Source organism: Gavialis gangeticus, unplaced genomic scaffold (genome assembly GCF_001723915.1).
Source record: "Gavialis gangeticus isolate Ggan-Ray unplaced genomic scaffold, GavGan_comp1, whole genome shotgun sequence".
NCBI classification, from domain to species: Eukaryota; Metazoa; Chordata; order Crocodylia; family Gavialidae; genus Gavialis; species Gavialis gangeticus.
In genome coordinates, this window is record NW_017728994.1 from 64,966,449 (window position 1) to 64,976,615 (window position 10,167).

Below are 10,167 nucleotides of genomic sequence, written 5' to 3' on the forward strand. Positions count from 1 at the left end.
GTCCCTTGCAGCCCTAATGTCTATGAAATCTATGAAGTAAGTAACTGAGTAGCAGGAGCTAGGGAGTTGAGCCTGCTAATTGTTCTTCTCCCTGTGGATTACTTCAGCTTTTACTTTTGGTTTTACTTGGTAAGGCAGACCTTGCTCTTATTGTGTTTCTCACATATAATACACGCTTCAGTTGTGTTTCTCACATATAATACATGCTTCAATTTTCAGCAGCTGGTTTTGGGGAAAAGGTTCATGCTGTATGTGAGAAAGTATGGTAATAATTATCACTGGCTTTGTTAGGCTCCAGTCTTGCAATCTGTAATGCATACAGACCTTGCATGGAGCCCTGGAGTCTACTGCTACAGTTAGAAATTAGGAGATCAGAACTAGACAGAGGTGCCTGCACTCCCAACATTCGCGTCTTCTGTAAACTCTTGTCATTAAAGTGGCTGTACAATGGTATTGCCCACAAAATGCTGTGCATAGCCCATACATAAAGTCTCTCACCTGAAGAGGATACAATCTAGGAGTAATAAGTGCGGAGTGGGGCAGTGATGAAATAGACATTAACTATCTTTAGGTTGGCTAATTTCTTGTACGTGTCCCAAAATACGTTATTGGAGAGCTCTGTAAGGAGGAGATGTGAGTGGCTTTATGATGCAGTTCTGGTACTATACTTCATGTATAACCTGCCTCTGACGGTCCAGGTCTCTTGGAATACACCCCCTCTTAGGTCACTGCCTTCAGTGTGAAATCAGGCAATTCTACAACTCTCAGGCAACATATTCAACTGCAGGTCCATACTGACCATGATTACTACGGTGTGCTGCACTAAGGTTCAACACCTACAGTGCTACTCCTAAGGGCTACGACCAGAGCATTCTTTATATCCATGCTTCCCAACCTTGGGTTGCAACCCGAATGAGGGTCGCAGGGGCAATGCCGGTGGCACTGCACACCAAAGACAAGCCATGACCCATGCTGGGAGCTGCCCTACCCCAGGGCCGCCCCCACACTCTGCTCCCAGCTGCAGGTTGAAGGAAAAAAAGGTTGGAAATCACTGCTTTATACAGTTCTGAGTTGGTGCTTTTCCTTTAAATCAATGCAGAGAGAGGAGTGAAAATGATAATCAGGAGTCAGTTCTCTGTTGCTTGTGGAGTATTTGGGAAGAAGGGACTTGAATTAGTTGTACTTTGGGAGTTATTGGATTCTGCATAAAAGTAGATTTAATTGCCTGTATGCCAGAGCGTGAACATAAATGCATCAGAAGAAAGGTCCATTACCTTTTTCTTGTGCTATTCCTAAATTCATGTTCCTTAAGTGCAGGTGGGATATGAAAAAATAGTGATGCTCCTCAGTGGCAGCTCTTTGAATTCTGCTCCACCTCAATGGATGCTCATTCTCAGTGCTGGAATGGAGTGACCTACCCTCAGCAAACAGTTTTATTTAAATTTAGCCCTTTCTTTGTTGTCATTATTCAGAGTTTTGTGTTTTACTTAATTGTTTAACAATTACTTTTATGAAACTGCTGTTTGGGAGCTATTCACTTTGATCGTTTTCCAATATTCATGAAGGGGTCACTGAAGGCACAAGATATTTTCTCTTGATTTATGAATGGGTGATTAAAATACTAGGAGGAGTGGGTGATCCCAAGACCATGGAGAGAGCATTTATGTTCACCCTCAAATGCTGTTATTTCTTAAGGGAACAGTCACAGGCAGATCATCCTGTTACTCAAAATTTGTCTGAATGCAAAATCTTTTCTCCCTTTTGCTTGTAGGAAATCTATGGAGAAGGGTTATGAATGTGGTTGAAAATGCGCATAGACAAGGGATTCAGGATTCATGAAGATAGTTGTTCAAAACTTCCCAAGAAATGTGCAGCTAACCTCATGTCATGTTTGGAAGGGGCCAGATGATTTAATTACTGTTATTAGTCTTGATATAAAATAATTCAGCACAAGCAGGACATTTACCATACTCTGCAAGTTCTGGCCAAGACCAAGGCCCAGACTAAGTCCTAAAAGATATAGCTCTGCAATTGAGAAGGCTTAGGCAGCGCAAGACAGCTCTGGGAGCCTGCCGGCTTCTGGAGTTGCAGTTATGGAACTCTTGATTTTTGCTGAATTGAACCTCTGTTGTTCAGGATTTATATCAAATCCCTGACTTCAGCCTGCTAAACTTTCTACTATATGTATGGACATACAAACTACAACCTGTGTGTAAGCTAGTCTTGGATGCTGGCAGCCTTGCTACTTACCGTAGTAGAAACAATAAGCTTGCATGCAAAACAAGGCTATATTCACATATCCATACCAGTATTTTGTGTCATGTGGGCATAGCACTGACATTAATCTCTTCAGCTCCCTATTAACTAAAATCCTTTCTAACTCCTCTTAGTTACTGTAGCATATGCTTCTAGGAGTCCAGGCAGATAATGCATTTATACCGTATAATTGCCATTTACATTAATGCAGGAGAGGAGCAGAGAGTTGACATAAATCCATACTCTGCAGTAGTTTCACCCATTATGGTGTTGAATAACCTCTAAAAGAATCGGTGATAAAAGTACACCAGTGTAAATTATTCCAGTGGTTGTGTCATCTGTCTGCAGTTTATCTCAGGGTAGCTCTTTGCATATTACCTGTTCCCATTCCACCTGGAAACGCTCTGTGCTAGCTTTCTAATGCATCCAGCTCCGCCAGGATACGAATCCAGATCTGAACATAATGCGTCCAGCTCTGTACGTCTGTCGAATCCAGATCTGAATGTCATTTACATCAGTATACAAGCCTAAGTTACACCAGCGTAAAATGCATCCACCCCCCCGGAACGTAACACCATAGTTAAAGTAGGAGGAAAGGGACCTGGATTTACAGCTCCAAACAAATGAGATTTTGGCGATAGTTACTAAAACAAAGCAGGGCTTTGCTTTCATTCTGTAACTTTTAAACGATGACCTTTATGGATCTGGGCCCAGCAGTCTACCAGCAAATGAGCAGGGTTCCAGGAAGTGCCTGAAAAAACTGAAATATCGAGGCAAGGCTCTATGCAGTTTGGCCCCAGGAATTGTTGTTTATTTTGTGATCACTGAATCTGTACAAGTCTTTATGGCCATATATAGCGGAGAGCCTTGCAAAAACGCAAAACAGCTCTCAGGTTGTCATGACTCAAGAGCCCTGGAAGAAACATGCTGAAGGGAAAAGAATGAAAACCACGTGTCAGTAGTTTCTGGCATCCTGCGTGTGCAAGGGAAGGGAGAGGGAGGGAGATAACCAGAAGTACAATACACGCTTCAAATTGCTACAAATTCAGGGCACTTTGTCTAATGATCGGGTAGGCCCTTCCCTTGGAAGCGTGCTGGAAATGTTCAGCAATGCAGGGGCGTGCCACAGCAAGGCAGCCCTGCATTCCTCTGACCCCAAGCCGGATCGGATGCCTTTGGAGCAATTGCATGTTTGTTAGATACTGGCCTTTCCTTGGAGAGCCTCGTGGGAGGAGCCTCTGACAGACGGCTCCAGTTTTATAGTCATTGGCCTTTTGTGTGTTTCAACTTTCAAACAGCTTTCCATGCAGGAGGGGAGCACTTGGGAAATGCCGCACCAAACACAGATTTCTGGACTGTTTCTTTGGCAGGCCGGGAGCAGTTTCTGCTTTCAGTGAATTCGGCTGCGAATACACTCAAGGAATTTGTCCTATTAATGCCTAACTTCGAAGTCTGGGCTGCAATGGGGGAAGCTTAGAAATTACTCCCATGAAGGAATCCATGCTAAGTTGGTGGGCGGGTTTTTGTTTGGTTTTTTGGAGCTGAGGATAATTGAGAATGGCAGAGCTGGGGATTGTTTCTTGAGAGTGGTAAGTGCCTTTTTGGAAGAGAAAAGTTATGAGTTAAAAACGTAGATATGGTTTAAGTTTTGAAGGAAGTGTATCAAAAAGAGCATTAAAAGGAAGGAAAAGGTGTTTGTTTTTTGTCCTGCTGTACAAACCCTCTGTATCTTTTAAATGATATCGCATTTCATTATATTCACTGTCTTCATGTTGTCACGCATTTGCTTTTTGAAGCGAAACTTCTCCACTGCAGTTTCATACTGTTGATGTCTTTTCTTATAACTCTGGACTGAGCTTTTTAAAAATCTTGACTTAGCTGGGGCTTAACTATCATTATCGCAGAGCTGCTGAAAAAGATTTTGGTTTTGTGAATATTACTGTAGAACGTGGTTTGATTCCTGTTGGAGCGATCACTGTGTGTTTAGCACTTCCATGGAGATTTACCGGTTACTTATATTGCACAGGGAAATTTCTGCTTGAGGTTTCCTAGCCAGGATTTAGAGACTTTTAAATTCTAAAACAATTACGTCACAATGTGACCGAGTACTTTTGAACATCTAAAGCCTGAATATCCAATGCCAAGCAGTGTTTTTATGGTGTTTGACAGTTCTTGTGTGGTAGTAATATTGCAAATGCATTATGCTTATTTCTCTTGTACATTCACAGTTTATATTTGTAGCATTCTGTGAAGCTTTTTGCTGTTCCAGTTATGGCTTGAGCGGAAAAACTATTTTAGTGTACGATGCTATTTCAGTATATTAATTCAACTGGCTTTTTTCAGAATGGCTTTATATTGATTATACCGAGCCACCTGAAGTTTGAGATTTGTGATTTGATCATCTTGGTGTAGACTTCCATGCAGCTGGATTTTTGTTTCTATTTGAGTGGTCATGGTTTTTCCTGTTTCTAATACAAACTGGGTGCTCAGAAAAATTAAAGGACTCTTAAAATAGGGTGTGTATTCAGGTTATGGTATAGAGGTAATCCAGGTAATTTATAGAGGCATCCAGGTGATTTATGACTTAATGTTACCACCTGCCAGGGAAGCTTCCCTACCTTGTCAGGATTTCCATCACCCTGCCAGAAAAGAAACATTTCTGAGAATTACTTTTTATCACTGAGTGCTCCCATTGGCTGACATCAGGATGCCATTTGTGGTATTTTGGGACTACCTGTAGGAACTGCAAAATGTAGCAAAGTTTTTAATTTAGAGAGGTCTTTAGTAAGAGGGGTTTACACTTGAAGAAATGGTTGAAAAGATTCTGTTTCGGAAGAGGTTAGTGTTTGAGTGATACATTTTGTGTGTGTCTGCTCCATTGAATCTTTATCACAAAGATTTCTTGCAAGAGAAGGGACCCCCTTGTCCCTTCAGGCCACCGGCCTGAGAGATGTGGAGCCGCATCCCAGCAGCAGCACCTGGCAGTCCAGTGTTTCAAGCAGATATTATGCTTCCTGGTGCTTCCAGGTGGGCCAGCCGTTGCACTGACCGTTGGCAAGGTGAGGTCTTGTGCTCTGTACTGACCTAGGTCAACTCCAGCTTTTTTTTCCCAGGGGAGAGGTAGCATTGCAAGAGGCACTAATCAGAAACATTTCTTATGCTGCACTGGAGCCCAGCTTCTATTCACAATGATATGTTGTAGCTGGAGTTTCTCCCTATCTAGGTACGTTTTGTGTACTAATCCTAGGTCCAGACCCATTCTGGTAGATAAACCTTGTTTCCTAAGAATCCTTCTGCCTGGTTGTGATCCCCACCCTAAGGGCCTATAAATCAGTGAAACTGGAATGATTTTTACAGGAGCAGATATTGATATCCTAACACGAATGTAGTTTTCTGTGGACAGCCGGGGAAAGATTGTTATAGAAGGAACGTTGCACCGCGCATCATTTGTAACGCTGTCGCACTCCCAAGCATATTATTTATCCATGCCACCTGTTACATCTCGTCTCTCTCAAACTGATCCATTATTGTTTATACAATATTGAAGACAATGAAACCCAGCTTGGCCGAAGTGTTCAGGGATTCCCTCAATAAAAACGGTAAATGGTTTTTATTGCTGTTATTTAAGAATCATGGGTACAGTTAAATGGATATAATAGGGGAAAATAACCTAAGTAGCAGATATTCCTCCCCAAAGTGCTGTGGCATTGAGGGTACCTCTCTTAAATGACCTTGAAGGAGGTATTATAGAAAAGGCAGAATGTTTTTTGGCATCCTTGGCTGCTGAGTCAGCTCTTGTGATATGTTTATCTGATTGAGATACTGTCTCTGTTACTGATATCAGCACAGTTAACTTTTCTCAGAGACTGCTTCTTTCCTCCAAAAGCTATTGAATGATATTAACAGGTGTCACAAGGATCTTAACGTGTGGGGCTTTTTTTTTTTCCAGAGAATAAAATTATTTAGGGTGTTCAGATTAACAATACTCTCTTTTCTCCCTGTTTTTCTACAGACTCAGTATCTGTGAGGGTAGCTAATAAATGGAATAAACTACCAAAGAAAAGCATAGTTTAAAATAAGTGGCATAAGCACTTACTGAAATGGAAGCTAGACACGTTGTTGGACTAAGACCAGCTACTAGATCTTTTTCCATGAGGTCTAGTTATTAAGATGATAATTAATGTTACATTTTACACACATAGCAAACTCTTCCAACAGCTGTCTAAAGTTGGGAACTTTGCTTTGTACCCATTTTGTGGATGGGTGAATTGAGGCTTGGCAAAGAGAACTGATTTTTAAAATGTCTTTTCCTGAATTAATATTAATATTGCACCCAGAAGATTTGCTGTCCAGTCTTTGCTGTAAACACAGAACAACATTCCCTTTGTTTTCACGTGTCTTGGAAAATACGATGCTGGGCCAACGGAAGCGTCCCCGATGGGTTCTCCCTTCAAGCATTCAGTGGTATTTTCCAGTATTTTCTTAACTACCCCAAGATGGACTATACCTAAAACATAGGGAAAATCGGTAGTCACAGTGAGCTGTGTCATATTAATATGAGCTGTGTCATATTAAGAGCAGCAAAATGTTCTGGAGTTATTTACATAGGGGGCTGGAAGATAGAAAGTTTGCTGGTTTTCCTAGAATAGTGTTTCTTAACCTTTCTGGACTTGAGACTTGTCTCTATAACTTTTGTGAATTGAGTGGCACCCAATTTCAAGAAATAATTTATGTATTACAGTGCTTATCTCCTTGCAGAGGGGCTAGGCAAGGGGAGTGGGGGCTCAGCCAGGTAGGGACAAACCTGAGCCTGCACTTACCTGCTTACTTCCTCACACCTTGTGGCACCCTGGTTGAAAATCACTGCCATAGAGTACATCTGAATCTCTTATTGGCAGTCTTCAAAGGTAGCCATATATAGCCTGCCCATCTAGGAGAGAGAATGAAAGGGAAAAAACATAGACCATTCTGGAAGATTGATTCATACCAACTCCCGAGTCTAAGATTTTTGTAAAGTTTTAAAATGTTAATGTCTTATTTCAGAGTTCAGATCTTGGTGCTAGCAATGACAGCTCCACAACAGAACCTGACCCGAGTTTTGTAAGAGAAGATGCACTCGAGGAGCTATCTCATGCCTGCTGTTCCTCAGTTATCCTCACTTAAGACTTGCTTTTACTTATTTGAAAGCACAATTTCTACTTGAGTTAAAGTTAGCAATTTTATTTTATTTTTTTACCATTGCGGTAGAACCATAGCATTTCTTCTTAAAATCCAGTGGATACATGTAGTTATTTCCTGTTTATTCAGTGATGTTTAATGCAGAGCAGGCATACAGGCGAAACTTGCTAAGACTCGTTAGTGACTTCATATATGCATCTCCCTAGCAATGATTTGAAAATGCGTCTCTGCAAGGTCAAGAAAATATCTTAAGATTAAAAGTATGAAACTCTAGAGCCGAAGGACACATGTTAGTAGAAGTCTTGCCCCAGTGACATATTGATAGCAAACTGAACTGTTTGGTCTTTTGACTCAATTTATAGTGTGCTAGCTGCAGCTGTTGTTAAGCAACTGGTTGGTAAAATGTGAAGTATTTTTTTTCTTTGAAAAATATTTCAGACGTGCTAGTCATAAGCAGAATTTGGAAGTAATTTTTAGTTGTTCTTCCGGTCTTGACCTGGAACTCAGGCAATGGAATAGCAAGTGTTATGAATAATCACACCCTTTTATTTAGAGTTTGTGAGCTTGAGACCTAAGTCATTTGAAAGACTGGTTAGTTCCTTGGAAGGGTTACAGCTTATGTCAACAGCAGTATTCGGTGCCAGGTGGAGGTACCCAGGCTAGCTTTGACCAAGTGATCTCAGTTCCGGAAGCAGCCTAGCTGTGTTCAGCACTGTGCCCCCATTCTTTTCCAAAATAATTAGCTCTCAAATAATGCCATGTTAATGCAGCTATACTGTCTCCAGTAGCCAAGGTGGCATGTTTTAAATTAACTTGAGTATCTGTACATACCACAGCACTATGGGCATTTTTAGATATGCCCATAGTGGTGACATTGTGCAGCAAGTATATTAGACTCTTATGTAAAAGAATTTCACCCGCGGCCATAGACTGAATGACCTTTTGCATTTGTGCTGTTGATTCTTAGGCCTGTACTTAACAGCATGGCTTTTCTTCTGTTTCAAAACGGATTTCAATCTGTTAGTGGTATACAACTGCATGCAGTCCACTAGGGAGTTCCAGTGGCCTGCCATAATTCTTCGTTAAATCGTTAGGAAACAAAAATAGATCTGAAAGGCAGAGCAGTGAGTCCTACGTCCTCAATGTGCAGCAGTGTATTAATCTGTGCATGTGCCTACACGCATGGCTTGCCTTCTTGCTTCTCAATGTGATGAGGGCTTATATAAGATCAGTGAAGATCCTGCTAGTAGCAGTCCTTCGGTGACAAGTTCAGCTTGCAGAAGTGGACCTCGAAGTTTGAGCTGTGCACCCCTGAAAACTCTTGTTGTTAGACTCAGGAGATGTCAGAGACTGAGAACGGACGCTTGATTTGCTTCTCATTACTTAAGATAGGACATCAGCATGGAAGGTGTGGGACCAAAGAGTTGCAGAAGAGATCAGTTGGGTGGTTTGCCCTTTAACAGCACATGGCAGTTTCAGAAGGTGGCGAAGTGACTGCTGTCTCTTAAAGGGAGGTGGGGGATGGGGAGGTCAGGCATCATGTTTTTTAAACCATATTTTTAAGATAGCTTGCAGAAACAAAATCAAGCTAATAATATAGATATGGACCCATCAGCAATAGAAATTCCTATTGCCCATTAAATTAGAAAGGCTTGAAACCTGCAAAAATGCTTCTGAAAGTGCAGAAATGGGATGTTCCAATTTTTGGTACTATAATTAGGGCCCCAGGCTAATTGCCCAAATGTTCACAGCTGAGGCGCTTCTCAGAGTTGCAGCTTCTTGGCATGGCCAAGGGTTTGGTTTTAGGTGGACAAGGTCTGAAAGCTGGATGAAGGCACAATATAAAGCAGAGTAATGTTCTTTTTTCATGTGGGATGATGCAGGGCTCGCCTAGGCAGCCTCTAAGGGCACCTTTCGAAGATAGCTACGGTGCTTCATTTTTCGCCAGGTGACGTGCAAATTGGGATGGCATGTCATGGTGCTGCTTCTGGGTGTGATGCAGAGACAATTCAGTCATGTCCACAGTGCCTCCATAGAAAAAACTTCTTCAGCAAAGCTTCTGTTCTTGTATGTTCTGTAGTGCATTTGATGGTAACCATACTTTCATGTACCTGTGTAGCAGTCGCACCAGAAAATGTCACCCAAGAGCCAGGTTGCGTTATTCCATGCACATATGAGCAAGAGAGGGTGCAGAGCTTGGCGTCGTAAATGGAGGTGACCATTAAAGAAAGGGACCAGAGTGCTGCCTAAAAGGGAAATGAAGGGACCAGAGTGCTCTTTCCTTCAGCTAATACAACTGGTGGACGGCAAGAGGGGGAAGCATGCTTCAGTCATTGAAAATGTGGCCTGCGGTGCTGCTGTTGCTGCTGCCTGAGTCCTCTTAGATTTGGGCATGCATTTCACAGGAGTCCTAACAGGGATTCTGGCTGTCTCAGCATCTTATAATCCACTCACCGCCATGCAGTCCTTTCTTCATGGCTGAGCCCTCCAAACATCCTCCCCCACTATGCTTCAACATGAGGAATCTTATCATTTCTATCATTCAAACACAATTTTATTTGTCATTCATTTTTCACCTTACAAACACAGCCAGCGTTAAGTCTCCCTGTTTTATAATATCTCCCTTTCCCTGGAGTCTTCATTCAGGCCAAAGTCCTGTTGACTTCAGGGAGAGGGAAACGCATGTAAATGGGATGTGTGTGTGTGTGTGTGTGTGTGTGTGTGTGTGTGTGT

The 10,167-nt window shown here is 42.0% G+C and overlaps 1 protein-coding gene across 4 annotated transcripts in view; it reads left to right on the forward strand.

Annotated features, from left to right (window-relative positions):
• Window positions 1-10,167, forward strand: part of TACC2 (transforming acidic coiled-coil containing protein 2) — a 244,549-nt gene that overhangs the window by 71,789 nt on the left and 162,593 nt on the right. The gene's annotated exons all lie outside the window — the stretch shown is intronic.